This window comes from Apteryx rowi, unplaced genomic scaffold, assembly GCF_003343035.1.
Source record: "Apteryx rowi isolate R43461 unplaced genomic scaffold, aptRow1 scaffold_339, whole genome shotgun sequence".
Classification (NCBI taxonomy): Eukaryota; Metazoa; Chordata; class Aves; order Apterygiformes; family Apterygidae; genus Apteryx; species Apteryx rowi.
Window position 1 is genome coordinate 160002 of NW_020449852.1, and position 20312 is coordinate 180313.

General features: G+C 37.8%; 1 protein-coding gene across 1 annotated transcript in view; it reads left to right on the forward strand.

Moving 5' to 3' along the window:
- GTF2F2 (general transcription factor IIF subunit 2) overlaps positions 1-20312 on the forward strand; it is a 116163-nt gene that overhangs the window by 65239 nt on the left and 30612 nt on the right. The gene's annotated exons all lie outside the window — the stretch shown is intronic.

The following is a 20312-nucleotide window of genomic DNA, read 5'->3' on the forward strand; positions in this document are numbered from 1 at the left end:
TGTATGTCTGGATATTTAAATGTGATTAAAGCAGAATTTACTGAAAGCTTAAAGGTTTGCACTGGCCTTGTTAGGATAAGCTTCTTGCATATAGGTGTCTGTGCAGATTGCCCAAATTGAATTCTACTAAATGCTTAATGTATTATTGTACCATGCTAGATAAAGACCCCCTCAGAAAAGATATTTAAAATGGCCAAAATAGGAAAGACTTGAGAGAGAAGTCTTAGACCTAAATGGGGGGATTGCTATAAAAAGGTAGTGGGTGAAATTGTCAGAAGTGATATGGAAACCACAAGACATAAATTAAACAGAATCATTTAGTGACTTTTGAAAATTTCATCCAATACATCTAGAATTCAGCATGTGATTCATATATTGTATGTGTAATTAACTTGGTGATGCTCTCTATTAATAAGATTTGGAATTTAATTGTGCATTATGTTAAATACATACTTGTGTATTATAAGCATGTTTGTTTTAATTAAATCACCCCCTATGACTTTGTTATAAATAGAGAAATGCAAGACAGGAAATTTCAGAAAAAGAATCATCAGCCACATAGCCTTAGTTTTAGGATCACCAGAAAAATGCAGAAAAGGCAAAGTGATTTTTCACAATTCCTGATCTGTTTTCTAGGTATCATATGCCACATTTATGGTATCTAATTTTTTATTAACCTGCTCTGTGATTTAACTGCTCTAATATTTCCTTACTGTGTTTATTCAGTTTTCAGGCTTTACGTTATAGCTGTTGGCAAATCAGTACCATATATTTGCTCATGCACTATGAACTCATTTCAGTCTGTGTTTTGTAATTGCTCTCATGACTTTTGTCATCAGTGTGAAATGGAGTATGAACCAAATGCGATGTTACTAGAACAGGAGTCGTTTCAATCTGGCAAATTTAAATATATATGAATAGAATCTGTGGAATGTATTTCGTTCATAATTGTTTTAATCACAAGTTGCCCAATCTGAGTGCTTTTTTTGGATTTTGTACGCAGAGTTCCATTAATTGATCAGATGAGCTTCCTGTGGTTTGGCCACAGCAGGAGGCAAAAACAGAACTGACAGCTTTAATGAAATACTACCCAAATTTTAAATTTGTCAGCATTCTTTCTGTCAAGCACGCATGCATGCAGCCCTCTTGAACTTACATTTTGTCATGTTGAACTCCTGTAGGAGCACACAAGGATATGAACATGAAAGCAGGTTTTGTGTTAGGAAGCACTGGGAAGCTGCAAACTGACAGGAGTGGGTTTTTTTCTTTCCTTTAGAAATATTGTCAGGCCCTATATGCTTAGATTTTAGTTTTTCATGTTGTTAGAGATTTTTTGTCTTTCACCATCAAGTTAAAAAAAAAAAAAAATCTCATCTGGTGGAAATCAGCGTGAGATTTAGCAGATTTAGCAATCACAGCCTCAGAAGAATTTGGTCTATGCCCAAATAACGTTTCTGGTATTTGAGTAGCAGAATCTAACTTTTCTCTTCACTCCCTTTGCGCTCTCCCACCCTCAGCATGCTGCAGTGTCTGTTTGTGCTAAAAAGTAAGCAAGAGCATTGAAGATAAACTGCGTAAGTTATAGAATTGTGTTAAACCCTTGTGTAAAACCCTTTTTATTTGCTTTTTTATTTACTATTGTGCTTTACATGAGAGAAATTCTCCAAAGTTGGAATTGATAATATTGATAAAACAGCAAATCTGTTGTGTAGGCTTTAAGTGCTACAATAGTAAATTGAGTTCAGGGAGGAGATAAAATTAAATAACAGGTGCAGTTGCTTCAAACTTTGAAGATCTAGAAAACGAAGTTAAGCTGCACACTCCAGTAACTGTACTCATTTTTTTTCTGGAAGCTGGCAGTAACTAAAAGGAATTACTTGCCTCCCTGCTATTAAATGCAGATATGGATTCCTTGTACCTGGCTGCGTACCTGGCCCAAGGAAATGTATTGATGGATACTTTGTGTGGCGTAGCATTTGATTTTCATGCTGCATTGTAGTGTTTCAATGAGCGGACAGAGTGATGGTCTCATCATGGGGACTGCCAGCAGTTAGGTGGGAGATAAGTGTGATATGTGGGCTTAAGGATGGCTAATGAAGGCACAGAATTAGATGAGATGTGCCTATGGGTGAAAGCGTTGTCAAATGTGGCAGATTATAGGGTTTTTTTTCCCAAGGAGCAGGCTTAACATCTGATTGCAGGGAAGGTGTAGACAGCTTATATTCAGAACAAAACAAAGGCAAGGTACAAATGTGTGTCTAGGGATAACTAGTCAGAAAGGTAGAACAAATGTGTGACCAAGTACCTTCACTCAGTATTTTCCATTTTGGAGTTTTTGTTGTTGGCAGGGTTTTTTTTTCATTTTGTTGAACTTGAAATCCTAGAAGGGGAACAAATACCATGAAACACCTGCAATCCTGCACTAGTAAATCTTCACATTGTTGAATTTCCTAGAATTTTTTTTATTAAGAACAGATTTGTTCTTTGTAACATTTTAATGATTAGTTACATGTTTATAGTTACTGCTGGTGATGTTACTGAAGCTAGCTGAAAGATAGGATGTGATTTCCAGGCACCTCTCCCAATTTCTGTCCACTGGGTTATTGTGGGAATGGGTCTCATGATGCTGCTTAAAAATATTTTGACTGTGTGGTGAAAAAAAAGGACAGAATCTGTGTCCTGGATTGTGGATGGTTTTCGTGTGTGATGGTCACAGAAGATACCTTCCCTATGCTACTCTTTCTAGTCGATACTTCCCTTCTTGCCCCATCCTGTAGCACATAAGAAGAGGGTGTGTATCGCAGACTGGGTCGCACGCGTGGTTTGTTATACAGCCCATGCTGTGTTTGGCACCAGTCTCGTGCCCCACCATGCGTGTCACCTAGGTAGGCTGCCTTCCCCTTGCTTCCTCCAAGCTGTCAGAGGCAGGCTCCAGGTCCACCCTGGTGGCCCCTTCCAAACTAGATCATTTTCTCCCTCTCACTGTTGTTGGCTTTCCACCACAAGGAGGCAAGATCTGTCCCTTAATGTTCTGTTTCTGAGGCTTAAAAGACTTTCATTTCCATTACCTTCATCTCCTGATCCCAGTGCTTAATCCCCTTGAGGTTAAGGACCCCCTGAAGAGGGAGGTCCTCCAAGGTGTTAGTCTGCACTGGGTAGGAGGGGGCACAGAGGAAGAGGACTCCTTCAAACATTCAGGATCCCATCAGGCTCTAGTTCACTTGAGAGATGAGAAGGTGTTGATACTCCTGAAGGGTTTCTGTTTAGCACAAAAGAGAGAAGATACGGGACTGGCATGGATCCCATCTCTGATTTCCTCTGCCTGATTGCCTGCTTTCATTCCTGGGCAGGTCCTCTCACCTCCATCCCTTCTATTTTTCCCTCTGACTGTAGCTAAACCTTCTCCTTCCCCCTTATTTTTTAGTCCTCCTTTCCCCATTTTGTTTATTTCTGTTTCTCCCTTTCCTCACAGACAACACTTATTTGGGTAATCTCTTTTTCAGAAATAATTTGAGCACACTGAGTATCATATGTGCTCAAACTACAATTCATTTGGAGGAAAAGTTAAAAAAAAAAAAAAATCCCTGGGAGAGACTTCTGCAAAGCTCTGACTCCAACTGACGGTTCAGTGGCCACAGCAAGTCCTTTAGGATTGCTCAGATCAATGGAGAAGTGGCCTGCTGGCTTCCAGGCTAGCAGTTCTGGGAGGTGGTCTTGAAGGCACATGCAAAGTCTGTTCTTATTGATCTGTAAAGCTCAAGTATTTGTTGGATGCAGTGTTTGATGCTTCCCCAAGAGTAGCGAATGCCATGTAAAAACTGGAATAAAATGAGATCCCTTGTTTCATTCTCAAATTCTCCTGAAATGCTGGCAGCCTTTAGAAATGGACTTTGGGAGACTTTGCCTCAAATAAATGTAATCTGAATTACTGAACTCTCCCATATGGTATATCAAACTAAAAAAAAGAAGTTCCAGGTTTTCAGAAGGCGTGGAAGAGCTGACTTTTAAGACAGGTAAGATATTTGTAATCTTTACCAGAGTGAGGCTGATACTCCACTGTAATTCTCCTAAGTAACTTAAAAATACATCTTGAAGTATCATTAGTGAAAATGGCATTTGCCATCATAACAGTTCATAACAAGACACAGGAATTTTGTATGTGTTCTTGCTTTTTCTGTCTGAGTTTTCTACAGAGAATGTGGAAAAAGCCCCTAGAAAAAGCTAGTGGAATAAACAAGCATGATAGACTTTTAAGAGAAGTGAGTAGTAAGCTGTTCTAGAATAATTAATGAAGTTTCACGTTTTAAAAAGTCACATTTCTTTATAATCATATTAATTAGGCCAGTAAAAGTCCTGACATTTGGTGGTCTAGGCCAAGCACATGAAGCTTAATTAATGTAGACTAGTTGCACTAGTTGCTCATCTTCTCTAAAATACTCCGAGAGTATTGACTGACTGACACTTCAGTATATTGGTGAAATGAACATTATGCCGTTTTTTCCAAATGCCCCCACTAGCAAAAGAAAATGAATAATTTGACCAGCATGCCACTTCTTATGTATTTTTGTAGATACGCTCAGTCGGCTATGAATTCTCTTCCAAAATAAATATGTATGAATAAATTCATGCATTTTCCACAAAATGCTGCACAAATGCTGTTAGGTTCATTTGAAGTGGGAGGCCGTTTTTATCTTCAGCTGAGATTGCATCTGCTGTCAGTCACTGCAACCATGATTTTCAGGTATTGAAGATAAATTTCTTTGTCTTGAAATAAGTTTTAGCATAATATAAAAAGTCATTTAGTAGGATTTAAATAATAAGTTAGCTAGGTTTTAAGTAACTTCTCAGTAAGTACAAAAAAATATGTTTCCATGTGTTGAAAACATTTCCTTTCCTAATTTTTCCAGAGAATAATGTGCGATTTGCAGAAAAGTATGTAACAACCATGTTCGTAAGGGTTAAACTCTAATGTTGAGAGATGTATTCTGTATCTCCATTAATTCCCAGATGTCCATCAGTTTTTACAAATAAAGCAAATACCATTCTACTTGTGAACAATTGAACTACAAAGTAGTAAGTGCCTAAGTATTTGAGTTTCTCATTCCATTTTTCACATTTTTGAATAGAGTAAGGGAGAGGAGCAAGTACAAAAATTATGGTTAAAGTGAGATGAGTTCAGCGGCACGAATGAGTGTTATCCCTGGTTTCAGAGGCAGGGAGACTTGCTTCTGTTGGTTTGCTACTATCGCTCTGTGGTCTTGGCCTCTTTTCTCTGTCTCTTGTCCCTCCCATTTTGTCTGTCTTCTCTTACTGTTCTTACAAGTGTTGGTCTGAGACTGTCTTCTAATGGGTCTGTATATTGCCTTGCTTTTCTGTGCAGTGAAGTGAAAAGGTTCTAATTTTGGTCACTGCTTGTGGCCATTATAATAATGCTAATAAATAAGCTAATAAGCTAATAATAAGCTAAGTAAACTAATAAATAGCCTACTGTTTGTAATCCAGCAGATATTTTATCGTGTGTTTTTTACAACTACAGTTAAATGCTAGGATTACTCTCTCCTTTTGTTCCCGTGTTGTCTTCAGCTATAAGTAGCCAGGTGTATACAGGCTACTTTAAGGGGGGGAAAAAAACAAAACATGAAGCGCTCCCATTGTTTTACAATATACTTCCTAGCATATGGATCACATTAATTATGAAAAACTGATACTCTCAGGTTTTGCATGTATAAATTGTTGGCTCTGAGCTTCATTCCACTTGAAAATGCATGGAGACACAGCATGAGAGAAGTAGGCTTCCTAGGTGGATAATCTACCCTTCTCCTTTTGTTTTACCTTAAAATGACGTTACTATGGTATGGCATGTAATCTGCCACCTTTCTGTCTTAAATATCATCATTTGCAGGTGAGAGGCATACCTGCATTCCTCTGGAATTGGAATCCTGTGATAAGAGAAAATGTATTTATAGAATTGGAATTTGTTTCTCCCAGAATCATCCTGGTCCCTGTCTGGCTTGCTCTTCTGGAGTACAAACAGCACAGAAATGATCTCTTCTGAGAGGCTATTGTGCTTCTTAATGGTGGGCATAACGAATGTTTTGTGTGTATTTTGGAAAGGCACATTGTTTCCAGGTGCCCAGTGTGAAAACTATTCTCAAGCAGAGTAGAGATGCTTAGGGACGTGTATTTAAGAAGGGTTTATGGCAAATATTTTGTGAATATATGCTTCCCAGGGAAGGGAATCAACAGTTGTAATCCAAGAGTTTTCCTCTCATTGGCCAGCTTCTTTAAAACAGACTTCAAACGACAGTATTCTTCTTCTGCTGGTTGCACTGCTCCCTTTCCTCTGCTGTCAGAGGTGTTGCATTTACGAACATATCTAGTTTGCCATTGTGCTAATTAGCCTAAGAAACATCCATTTCCTTTTTATCTACTGAAAGGCAGGAGGCTAAAAATAGGCAGTCTGTAATATGTTCAGGCTCGAGTCATAGCCATTAAAAAAAAAAAAAAAAAAAAGCCTTACTCGTAGCAGCCCTCAGCACCAGAAGTTCTACGTACCTGTATTTTCAGTAATCCTAGATGTCGGTGGCACAGATTCCTTCTCTTGAAACCAAAGTCTTTGGAGTTGTATAGTGCTGGTGGTCTGTACCAGTACCTTACTGGTACCCGACCTACCACACAAAGATGTGTCTTTTGGTAAAGTGCTTTCCAGATTTCAACCCAGTACTAATTTAGTATTGACTGGGGTTATGGCTTTGGGACATCCTTCCTGTTCCCAGGACTTCAGCAGCAGCATTTGAGTAGCATAATTCCTTCTTTTCATCTTCTTTTGAAAAGTTTGGAAGTCACATTATAATTTCCTTGGTTGGAAACCTGTGGAGGAGGATGCAAGTTTAACTGTCATGACTTACCCCTGTTATTAGCCATCATAACCCTCTGTTCTTTTTGTTTACCATCATGCTTGACTCTGTCAGGGAAGGTGGGGATTACTAGTTAGCATATACAAGGCCATTTCTACATCAGCGATATGGTTTAGATGTAGATCTTCGTTTTCCCTGTTGCAGAGGAGAGCTCATGGATCTCTTTTTCTCTAGCCACCATGCCAGATGCTATAGTCATGCGGAGGGTGTTCTGCATGCTGCAAAGCTGCTTTGGCAACCACCAGACCGACTAGCTCAAATTTACACAATATGTAGAATGTCAGCACCACAGCACGTCTCTATTTTTAAGCGACTTTGTTCACATACTACGGATGGTATTTGCAGTTTGTGAGAGATCAGCAGATTAGTATCGTCCAACAGTTATCCTGCTGCCAAGTAGCTCCAAAAGTTGCATGATATCACTGAGTATTAAAAGTTATGCCTGTGCAGAATCAAAGAATCACCAGGTGGCAAGCTCTGTTGGTGATGTATTGATTTCCTGGATTATTAAAATCTTTCTGAAATTCTCGATACTCAAAGGAGGCCTTAAAATTGTCTGAAGGGTGACAAAGTTCATATATTTTCCTCCATATAGCGCTTGGGCTATAGCCAAGTTCAGAACAAGTTCATAGATGACAGGCCATCCTTCCTCTATTTCTGAGGGTTTTTTGTGAGGAATATCTATCTGTAGAGCTTCAGTGCTTGTCAGACTGGAGTTCCCTTTGAGCAGTGAGTGATTTAATTTCTGAAGACATGGGCAGAATCCCAGTGGTGACTTAACTCCTAGAAATCCATTGGGCCAGCTATACCATTTGGGGAAGCTAATAGGGATATCTGCTGTGCTCCTCACCAACTCTGTAGAAGCAAATGATCCCGACTTTAGAAATCAATCACGACATTACATTTTATAGGAGAATCTTTTGTTCTCTAGATATGTCAGGTATTCATACAAGATATTGAAGCGCTGCAGCCATCAGTTAGCACTCAGCCACAATCCTGAAACATTTTCCAAAAGAGAGAATATTGTGAGCCACCTGCCAATGCCAGTGTCTGTTTTTGTTTTTTTTTTTTTAATGGCTTGGGAGTTGAATTCAAATGAACACTATAAAATGAAATGGAATAGTAAGTCACTTTTGTTTAAGAGTGTGTGTGTGTGCGTGTAAATGTATGTATGTATATATGTATTCATATATATGTAAAATCCTTCCAATTACTGAATTACCTGGACAGTGAAAATGAGGCTGTCAGTATTAGAGGCCAGCAAATTGTACCTGAGTTGCAATTACTGTAAATTAACTTTAAAATCCTAGGGGTTTTCTTGTCATTGCAAAATCTAGTGCAAATCATTTTTAATATTATTTTTCATAAAAGCTTTTCTTCAGAATGTTACTTTCCACACCTTGAAGAGAGCAAAAATGAATAGAAGAGATCACTGACTAAAATACTTTTCTTACATATTCATGTACATGCACAAATTTAACAGTTCTATAAAAATAATGGTTTTCAATCTCTTTGTATTTTCCAAGCCTGCATTTAGATATAGACACATCTGCTTTTTGCCTTAAGAGAAATTTATACTGCTATTTTATTATTGTTACCATTGCAAGATCAACACGGCTGTGAGAGAATGATCTGGTTTCTCTTTTAAATGATATTTTTTCAACAAAGTGTAACTTAAATGCCAATATTAGTGATGTACACATCATTAAATATTCCTTCGTTTTGAGTCTGCACTGAGTTTGAAATTTGCAAGTTACTTTGTGCTTTTTAATGAAATGCATTTCTTAAATGAACCTTGGAGACAATAATCGTACAATTCCTGGGGTTTCTGGTTAGGATCTATTATGATATTTCTGCCAAGCTGTTGCTTCCTTTGTTTGCAATTAGTGGTTTTGGCTGGGACTTTATCATTGTCGGTTCAGCATTTGTTACACTACAGTAGGCCGGTACCATCAGTGGGACCTAACCCATAGGCTTCTGCCCTGGTAGGAAGCATATTACAAATCTGGACGTAACTATGTTTTTTGTATAATACAATGCCCACAGGAAACCATTGTGGGTCTGCTGTGCTTTATCCACACCTGAGGTTAGCAACCTAAGTTTTTTCTGCACAAGCTATCCTTGCGCCTTGAATACAGTGATGTACCCCTGTAGGGGAGTGTGAGGGCTCTGTGGACCCACTACTACTTAGTTCCTTCCTTTCCCATTGTCTGTGATGGCAAGCTCAAACTGAGCAGCTGTCTGCTGACTACCCTATAGTCCTTAAGATTTAGGATTAATGTTACTTTAGTTTATAACTTTGTTTGAATTCGTTCTTGTATTACATGGTTGGTTTTTGTATTATAGGTATGTGTGCGTGTTATAGAAGTGATATGTGGATATAAGGCAGGACTAGGTTCTTATAAGATGCTGAGAAATCAATTTTGCCCCTAAGATAATGAATTGAACTCCTGCCCATTAAGTGAGGGCAGAAATGCCGAAGGAATTTGGAGGAAGCTGTTTTAGGCGAGTGCTCCATCTTTTCCCAATGCCTCAAGAAAAGCCTGAGATGCCCAACTATAACATTAAACGGAAAGTGCAGGTAGTTGAGAATTGCTAACTCCTTCATGTTTCAGGTATTTGCAAGCCATGTGTGTTGTTACCTGGATGTCTGCAGCTAACAAGAGACTCCACATCTTGACCTCCACAAAACATTTCCAAAAGCCTGACTAGGTGCTTTGTAGTGCTAAAGACAGACTTAGGAGATGTCTGGAGAGCTGCAGGTCAGGCACTTTAGAACACGTACCTTTATTTTTCTTTTACTTCCCATGTCTACTAGGTAAAATGCCTAGTTACGGCAGTCCTACAGTCTATATTGTTTTTTCTCCTAGCACCTTTGTAGGAGAACTTCTAATCAGCCACCTGTACTGGGATTCATAGCCACAAATACACAGAGGGGGAAGTTTCTTGTGTTGTAGAAGGCAGAGAACTAGACAATTTGTCCACGTTGATTCTGGGACGCATCCTCCTCTCCCACTTTTGCAGAGTGCATTTGTGTTAGGATTGTCTATTGACTAAGGACATGAGAGGCTAATAGGCCATCTCCATTCTTTTATGCCCTAAGATGTGCAACTTGAGAGCATCCAGAGTTTGGATGCAAGCCCAATGGAGAGTGCTGTCAACAGTAACCTGTTTGTTTATAAAATGCACACATTTCCAGTGAGATCTTTGTAGACAGAATATGCAGGAAAGAATCAGCTACTGCAGAGTAAGTAACTAATTTTTTAATGGGTATTGTAGATCATGTCTAGAAAAATTCAGAACTTGTATGCCTTGAATAGGAATGTCACAGCTACGCAGAAACCTTTAAGGGGCAGGAAGCAATGCAGGATTGTACATTATACCCAGTGGGAAATAGGTGTTCCTAAAAACTCTCTCCCATAGTACATAATAACCAAAGGGGGAAAAAAAGGTTTATTAAATGCCTGAATATGTACATTTTTCTCTTCAAAAGCTAAACTTTCAGTTTATACAAAAATTTGGGCGGATGGATCTTTTTTGATAAACGTAATTTCATTTGGTTAGTGGTCATTATACTATTAGTTATACGTCTTAGTGCACAACTGGGTCTGTTTTTCTGCTGAATTAGTGACTTTATCTATGGCCTATTGATACCTCTGTGTGTAGGTCACCTGCTTTGTCAAAACTGTCTTTCGTTATTTTCTTCCTGGAATGCACTCTCTTTGCCAAGGTGTTGTAACTTAGCTATCTAAAGCCATTGCCAATTTGGCTATCTCTGGACAATTTAGAAACCACTATGTGTACAGACCTTAACTTACATTTACAGGGTAAAGGCAGGTAGTAGTGAAACCTTCGGCAGGAGACTGAACCAAAACCGGGGTGTTTTGGAAAACATACAGATTTTTCCCTTGCTCTCTCACTCCTGCTGTCTCCTCCATTTCCCACTTTTCCTTTCCCTCTCTCATCCACCCCAGTTATCTCATTCAGACTTCAGCTATGCCAGGTGCTCCTAATGTTGTCAAGCAAAGTAGAAGTTTTGCTGATAGGAGTTTAGGGTGGTCCTGTCTGACTTAGATGGAAATGCATGTAAGCTTATCCAGGGATTTTCTTCACTAGCAGGTTTAAAATATAAAGAAGTGTAATACGGTGCTTAACACAAATGAGGTATTAATGACAACTTAGATGCTATTTTACAAAAAATTTATGGCAGAGATATCAAACTCCCAGCTTTCTTAATGAATGAGTTTAACCATCCTGGGAAATTTTGCACAGAGTTCATTCTTCTGCTGCAGGTACAAAAAGACTGGCCAGAAGTTAACAGGTACAGCACTATCTTTCTGGTCATAGACACTCTCAAACAGTAACTGAGAGGTGTGAATAGACTCCTTCTCTAGTTATGGCTGAGGTTGGCGCCAATGAAGTGTCTACACTGGGTTTTTGAATACTTCATTATTTTTGCAGAAATACCCAGCTAACCCTTTTTTTAATGCTAGTGTCAGAATTAGGAGGAACTGTACCCTGCAACATGTAATACAATTTTGAATTACTGTCCTGCTGTTCCCTCAGATTGTGTGTATGTGCTTGAGTACTGACTGACATCTTGCCAAAGAGGAAGATAAAAGAGGAAATAGTAATGAATTAGGGAAAGAAACAGCTCACCCATGAGCTTTCCTCTGCTACTTCTGCTCTTGGACTGTATTCAATTCTGAGTCTTTGTACAGATCTCCCATTAATAGACATAGAGAAGTTTGGGGTTTTACAGGGTTCATTTTTATGAATAACATATGGCTCTGACTTTATGATTCCAGCCGACAGACAGTAGACGCCAATGGACTTCTCTCTTTCTGCAGAACCAATTGTAACTGTGATAACTCAGGTTAGAAAAAGGTGCAAACATGACAGTTCATATTTGAAGAATCTAAATGTGAAAAATAGACTAATACAAGATCTTAACTTCTCCCCATGAATCCAGACTCTTGTTAATCCTTAGACCATTACAACCACAGCAATTCAATAGCTTCAAATTTAAGAGCAGAGGAAAATGAAAAATAATTTGTGAAATCATTTTGGTAAAAATTGTTTGGTTGGGTGTAGAAGCAAGTAGACACATACTGCGGATACTAAGCTCACCAAGAAAAGTTCCTTTGTCCTGTGTGAAAGAAGGAAAAGAAAGAATTCTTGTTCTCCAGCAGTGTTAACTATAGCTCTATCTCTGAGGTTAAAAAAGCCCTATGTTCAAAACCTGCTACAAGGCTGAACATTATTGTAGCTCCCTCCATTTCACTAACTGGAAAACAGACAGAAGAAGTGGGAACCCAAAATATTCATGGCCAGATTTCTTTATATAAAAAAACAGAAGAAAATCCCAGCTTTCTGGAATATGTTTTGAATTGAGAAATCATCTTGAAAGAGAAATTTCAGTGTGAGTGTAGGCGGGAGTATAAAAATGTGCGATAAAAATAGCAGACAACATGGAAATCAACACTGATATATGGACACATACCTGGAGATGTTATCTGATATTATCTAAGTGATAAATATGCAGTGGATCTGTATTTATACAATACTTTTCAAAAAGAAAAAAATTTGCCTAGTTTTCCAATAATACTTCAAATAATCGCTTCATTTTGAATTCTGATTTCAACTCAGACATTGGCTCCTGTTGTGGCCTTTGGGAACTACTTAGTCAGAAAAGTCAAGATCATTTAACTACTGGTGGTTCTTGTTGGAAAGGGATTTTTCAACAAAGTCCTTGAAAAGTAGGTGTTCTTACTCAGAAGTAAAACTCAGGGAATAAACGCTACTACATATTAAAGGTTTGAATCTACGATCAAAATGCTTAATGCACTAATGGCCATATTGCAAAAATGACCTTTTAGTTAACAAGCAGTTAATAGATCAAAATGATGGTTTTCAGATAAGTGGGTGTTTATGTAGGTTCTCTTAAAGCACAACTATGGATACAGTAAACTAAGAATTTTCATGCACATTATTTTTGGTATGAGAAGTCAAAAAAGCTATTTTTAGATTAGCAAAATATATAACTTCATGACACTAAAGAAGACTAATTTGTTTATACTGTGTAAAATAAACTGTCCTGCAAATGGGTATGGTAAACCAACTGAGAAAACCAACAGTACTTTAAATCAGCACTATTTAACGATTCTTTTACTGTACCTAATGTCTTCAGAAAAACACATTTCAGTTGTTGTCTTAAGTGTCGGTTGGTCTTTGTTATTATCAGCATGATGTAGTAGCAGCATCTGTCTATGGGAATGCAATTTATGATAAAATACAGCTAATTAAATCCCTGGAGGGTTTATATTCACACATCCTGTGAAACTGAATCATTCAAATATATTCTATTAAGTTGTTGAAGAATGAAAGCATCTGCCTTCACTTTTAACCATGTACCAGAAGCAAAATTTATGCTTAAAACCTTTTTCCCTATTTTTCTACCCCAAATCAAAGTCAATATAAAATACACTTTATTATTGTAATATAGACCAGGAAAGAAACTCTGGGTAGCTTGAGGAGAAACATCTACAGCATAGCTATGCGTGTAGTGGAGTAGGAGTGATGATGTAGGTTTTATTAACTCACACTAGACCACACAATCTGAATGGCAGATTATTAAAACTGTTTTTATTGCTATTTCTTTTTTTCTTTTTTTCAAACTCCTTTTAGCTTTTTTTTGTAACAGTAGATAAATATCCAATGTAGTGCCCCTTCATTCTCAGTGGGAAGATGCTTCCCACAAAATACACTATCCTGCAGCGCCTTAACAAGGGCAAGTCTAGCAAAATAGTTCTTTCAGGTTTAAGCCATTTTGTTACAAATATAAAAACATATCTTTTCCCTTTGTCCTAAAGCACTTAGAGTTGCATGGTGTGGCACAGAAAGAATTACTGATTATTATATCCTTCTGTTGTTTTCAAAAAAATTAAAGTTAAATGTTCTGTGGTTATTAGTATGCATTCTGCTAAGAAGGATGTTTATTAATTATGCAGTAGCTAGGATTATTTTTTTTATTTTCATTAGTTATATGTAAATGAAATGTTAGGCTAGGAAGTGATATGCAGTATGCATTTGTTTCATTACTTTGGTCTTGAAACTTAAGAAGTTATTTTCTATTATGCAGTACTTCACACTTAAAAATATATATAGTATAACTGGAAGAGCAGTTTCACATGCTTTAATTACTTAAGCATATAATTTATTAAAGTATAGATTCTGGCAAAAAGGAGGATTAGGTAAAGGTATGAGGAAATAAATTGGATTGTATTGTCTCTTCTGTGTATATACTGGAAATTAAGATCTATTAAGCAAAATATGATTTGCGAAAGCTGCTTGGACTAAGCAAGGCTGCAGTTGTTCATCTAAACTGATGAGAGAAGAGCAGATGAATTACGAACTGATCTATTGCTACTGTTTCCCGACAAAGATTTCAAACTTCAAATAGATAAAATAGAGACAAATGATATTTTTAATTATAATTAAACAGCAAATTGTAATACAGTATGTAGGGAATCATAGATATAATGTTGCCAGCTTCAGGGAATCCAGGATGGTATGTTTTAGATGTAGATGCACACAATAAATATAATACATATTTCACTTCTGTTTTTATTTTCTGAAAGGGTCAGTAAATTCAAATGACTTTATATACTGTAGTGATTTCTTGGTCCCTGAACATTTGGGTAATGAGGATGGAACAAGGCACTTGAAAACAACGTTTTCTTATGTAGAGGAATACAACCAAATTAAACATATGTGATTGGTGATGTGTTCCAGTCTGCGCAGAGACAGTTGTATGATTGGCACTGTGTGAATATTACAGAAGTAAACATGAATAATGAAAACAAGGATGTGCCTGATTTTGCATGAACTAACTTGGAGTTACGTAGTTTATGGGTAGATGAATTTCAGAAACTAATGAGTGAAGCCCAAGTGTCCTACATATAATCCAGAAACAATAAATTTGTCCAAATAAATTTGTCCAAATACTTCATACACAATCATTTTAATAAAAGAATAAATAGAGAGTTCAAATTAAGGATTTAGGAAACATGGTAAATGCAAAGTAGGTATGCATGAAAGATTGCTAGAAAGCAAGCGTGCAAGCACTTACTAAGTTCAGAAAGATCTGTGTCTCTTTTGGAAGCAAGGAAGAAATCTTGTTAAGCAGTCAGCTTTGATGTTTATATAGGCTTTTTTGATGTATTTGTGTGTTTATATAAAAAGTGACTCTTGTACAAGACATCTATGTGGCAAAATTTAAGAGGCAAAAATTAAGTGACATTTTGAATTAGCTGCTGTGTCATGACATGTTACATCAACCAAGCGGTTATTAGGAGCTTTTAGGGCCTGATCCCTAAAACCTAACAAATCAAGCAGGAAGACTCCCATCGACTGCCACAGCTATTAAATGTAACCTTTAATCATGATGCAGAATCTTGTGTCTTAACTGTATTTTGTGGTCATATAATATTTCTGGCTTTTCTCACTGACCTGCCTCTACTGTGCAAGCAAATAAGATATTGCTGTTGTGTTTATTTTATTTTATTTTATTTTTTCCCCTGAAACAAAATGCAAGATTGAGGCCACCCATTCTGTAACACCGCATTCAGGATGATTAAGAGTTTCTCTGTAGCCCCAAGTGCTCCTCAGATAACCTGGCTTCTCAGGCTGGCTTGGCAGTTATGTCTTTTCCCTTCATTAATCACCTTGAGCACAAGCAAGTGCCCTGGACTTGGTTACTGTCTGAATAAAATAAATTGAACCTGCCTTTGTCTTTGGTTTTGAATGTGCTTTGGGAGTCCTCTGTAATATGAATTGAGGCTCGAAACAGTCATCTGAGCTGAGCTCTCAGAGATCAGACAATTATCACACACTCCCGGATTGCCCTCTGTAAAGAGAAATCAGTAGTTTCCAATCAAAGAATCGGCATCTTTCCTATTTAAAAAAAAAAAAAGAGAGAGAGAGAGACAGAGAGAGTTTGGTTTTGCTCAGAATGCTTCCTAATTTAAAAGGAAAAAAATGAAGTGTTGAAGGTTTTGGAAGACATAGAAGTACTTCCAGTTCATGGCAATATTAGTAAATAAGGGAAAGAAAAGTCAGGTTTGGATGGTTTGGTTATACAAAAGCCAGTTGACATGAGAAGCATCTTGTTCAAGCATAGTTTCTGGCTGTAGTAGATAGGAACCTTTCGGAAACAACTCCGTTGGAGTAAATGACTCAAAGCAAGCAGCTAGTAGCCGGTCCAAGGAAAATGCCACTGTATACATTTTTCTTAAAAAAGCAAGATTACGAGGAAGAAATAAGTTTGACTCCATCAGCAATTTCTGTTCCTCGTTGGAATAGCTTCAGGATGCTCTGTTTTGACTTCTGGATGGAGTTTAAAGGGTAATAGCAGCTTCACTCTCTCTATCCTACAAATGGATCCGTTTCTGCTAAGAACCCCTAATATAGGAACAAAAGTCTATCTGCTCTCCCTTGTTGCCTGTGTGAAGTACAGAAAATTAATAACTTAGGATTGCATTCTGTTTGCCCTCTCTCTCCTCTTGCTGGATACCCTTTTTCCTCCATATTGTGCCATTGCTCCTATTGGCAGAAAGTCTCCTTTTTTATGGAATTGTGTCTTCTTGATTATTTAAAAAATTCTTCCTAAAAACCTCCTGATTTTCTGTAACATTTTTCTCTCTGTATTTTTCTTGTTTATTTTCTCTAGCTTTAGGAAATTAGCCTATCTGAAGCTACATGTGTGCCTCTACAGGTACATAGGCTTCTCTTCTTGAGACTCTCTTTGTATTGATCAGATCATGAGTATGTTACTTTATCCTACCTAAATATAGTCACTTCCAAACACTTTTTACTTCTGTTTCATTCTTTTCTATCATATCATATCCAGCCTGGTTGTGGATGTCCATCTTGAGCAAGTAGTTTAAATTCTCTGTAATTTCATTTTCCAGCAGCAATAAATGTTTCCTTTTTTTTGCTTTTCTACCTATGTTTGGCTTACCTGTTCAGCCTGCAGTTTATTCAGAAGAGGTACATCTGTCTGTTCGCATATCCGAGGCATGGCCCAGTGGGGGTCACTGATACTCTGTAAGATGTTTCTGACCCAAGGGTCATGAAGGGCATTGTATTTTAAAGAGTCAGTTTTATGCCATACTTTCAAGTGGGGAAACACATGTACGGAGGAGCTGACCAGCTCAGCTTTGGGGAGTGAAATGGTGGTGTTCCTCTGCATAGCCAGAATTTCTGTGAATTTCTAGTTCATTTTCAAGCCTCATGCAAAACCTGGTTCTCATTTTTTTCTCTCTATATGGGTCATATGTGATTCTTCTTCCCTCATAAAGTCTCCCTTTTAATTTTTCTTCTCTTTATTTCCAACAATAGGGTTACAATATATGCCTTTGTATCCCTGTATTGGATCCTGCCCTTCTGTTAAAAGGTACCTTTGCGTAGAAGCTAATTAAACCTACCACATATTTGGAATGACATTAAAATTCTTTTTTTCTAACCTACTATAGCAGTTTATGATATTTGATTTACTGTCGCAGTAATTAACATTTCTCAGGACTGTCATTTCAACTGAATGAGAAGAAATCACAACAATGTCTTGGACATTTCCTCTCGCTGGGTTGCCAGTTTTGTTTAGCTGAAAGAAGCACTTAGCACATCCACATATTCATCTCTTTCTTACAGACTTGAATGTAGCTATGCGGCAGTTTCAAAGGGTAGACAGACTTTTATGTGATCCAGAGTACATACCTCATGCCCTTGCGCTGCTCAAGGGAAGGAGGGAGTGCCCAGTCTCTCCCATTTTCCTGGCAAATCCAGCATGTTTTATGCTGGTCCTGTGACTAGATATACCATGTAAAAGGCCTGAATTTAAGAATGACTCTGCTAGGTCAAAGCAAAAGCCCATCTCACCAAGTACCCAGTCACCAAGAGTTACCAATAAAGGGGAACTTAGAGAAGACTCTTAGAACAGGGCAAGTGCTTGCGGATACTTCCTCAGCGTAATCTCTGAGTCTCCAGTAGTTTGTACCTCAAGAAATGTTGAGGTGTCTTGGTGTTTAATAGCCCTTAATAATTTCAGGAGTTTATCCTTTTGAACCCATAGGTGTTTTTAGCATCTGTAACATCCTGCAGCAAGGAGTTCCATGGTTTATTTACAAGTTGTGTGAAGAACTCCTTTCCGGTATTTCCTTTGAATTTCTGTATCTTCTAGTTTTATTTAATGCCTGCTAGTTCTGATATTCACACAGTGCAATTGTTCCCTATTTACTCTCTTCATGGGTCAAATGAGTTTATAGACCTCAGCCATCTCTTCATCCCTCTTCATCTCCATCCCTTCATATCCTATTTGGAAAGGGGAGCCAGAACTGTACTAATCATTCAGGTGCACTACGAATTTATAGTGGGGCATAATAGTGTTTTGTTCTTGTTTCCTATACTGTGCTTACGAAGATGACTGCCATCTTTCAGTGAAAGACCATTTAATTAATTGTAGTATTTTACTGACCTTAGACTACAGCATCCTCACTAGTGAGAATGAACAGAACAGTAATGTTGAAATCTCACCCTGGCCTCTCAAGCATTTCGTTCAGATTCGTTTTTCAAAGCTTGCAGATCAGGTGAGTTCCAAACCAGTGTGTCAGCCTGGCTATTTGGCTGCCTGTAAGATGAGTTTCTATGTAGGAGTTATCAGGATTTCTGAATTCTTTGGGCCGACTGCCCTGACAATCGGTATCTGGAGAAGCCGCCAGGCCCTGGGATTTCAGGGCAGCTCACGCAGCTGGACCGCCAGAGACAAGCCACGCCAGCAACCATGGCAGGTGCTGGCTGCAGGCTAGGATACATTTTCTCTTTTTTGTCACTACAGCAAACCTCTGAAATAGCAGTTGTGAGATGACAGGAATTGCATTAATTTCAGTCAGCAGCTGCTGAGGATACTGGGAAAGCATATTTTGTTTTGGGAGCATCATGTTTGGGTTTCCAAAACAAATTTTTGAAGTATTTCTGTTCCATGAAAATTTTAAATGTTGGCTTACCTTCTGATTCAAGATTTTTTTTTTTTCCTGAAAACACAAAAATCATGCGATAAAAATTCGGATTTCCAGCCAGCTCTACTTAACACTTCAGTTGGGAGACTTTCTCTCTCTTTTTCCGCATGTTATCAATAAGAAACTTTATTACATCTATGCTTTTTGCATTTGTTGTTCTCTCATCACCGCAGTATCTGGTAATATCTCCAGTTTTCTTTTGCTCAATTTTGTTTCATTACTTCATTACATGGCCTTCACATAACCTAACAGCTTTTTCATCTACACCCTTGAAATCCGCAAATGGGAATGCTCTTCAGTCATTCCAAGCTATACCTAGCCTAAGCTAGGTAGCTAAGCTACACCTATTTCTCTTGTAGTCTTTGGATTATGGCGTAAATATGTAGATATGGAAAATACACATTCTTTAATGTGCATTAGTAGAAGCAGATGGTGCAATCTGTTTATCAATGGAATTCAGTTTCTAAAACTGATTTAATCTGGTTTGCAGCAAATACCACTCCAGTAGCCATCTGTCATGGAACATGTGCAATGGGAAAAGTCCCATTCCAGGTTGCTTGTGTTTCGCTACAGAAAGGTGTTTATTTCATGTGTTACACTGGGTATCACGTACCAGAATACCCTATTGTAAAGGCGTGTGGTTTAAATCCACAAAACTATGTTCTTTGTGATTTGGTGTTTGCTTATTGCTTTTCATTATTTTTTTCTATTTAAAACTGTGTACTGCCCGTCCTTTTTGCAAACCTGGTTTTCATGCATCCATTAGCAAAATTTACACTTGAGAAGAAACGATGGCAAATTACTTTCCTAATTTGGGAAGCAGAGAGGAATTTCAAATTAATTAGAACAGAAATTCTCTTAAATTGGCATTTTTCCCATTGTAAAAAAGTTTCCTGTTTTTTTTCAGAATGGAGGGCTTTCCTAAAATAATCAAGACCATAACCAGCAACAGCTGTTTGTGTTCTGTTTTTGCTAAGCCAAATGCAGAAAAGAATACAATATACGGTATCTGTCTCCTCCAATTCAGTCCGATTCTGCAGCCCCTAAAACAGAAGCTACTTGGGACAAAATGACAAATTGCCATAGAAGTCTTGACTCTCTGTATAGCTTAAGAAACATGCTAGCGGTGACAGCTTTCTTCTCCCCGCTTATGACAAAAACAAAATGCTTGCAGCCCCAGATGTTGCAAGCAATAAAGATGGAAAGTGATAGGTAATTTATATTCCATTTCCTTCTGCACTGAAGGATGTGAGAATCTCCAAAGTCTTGTGACGTTAATAAAATTAAAGTGTGTGGTGGAGTAGAGCAAGTACTCTGAAAA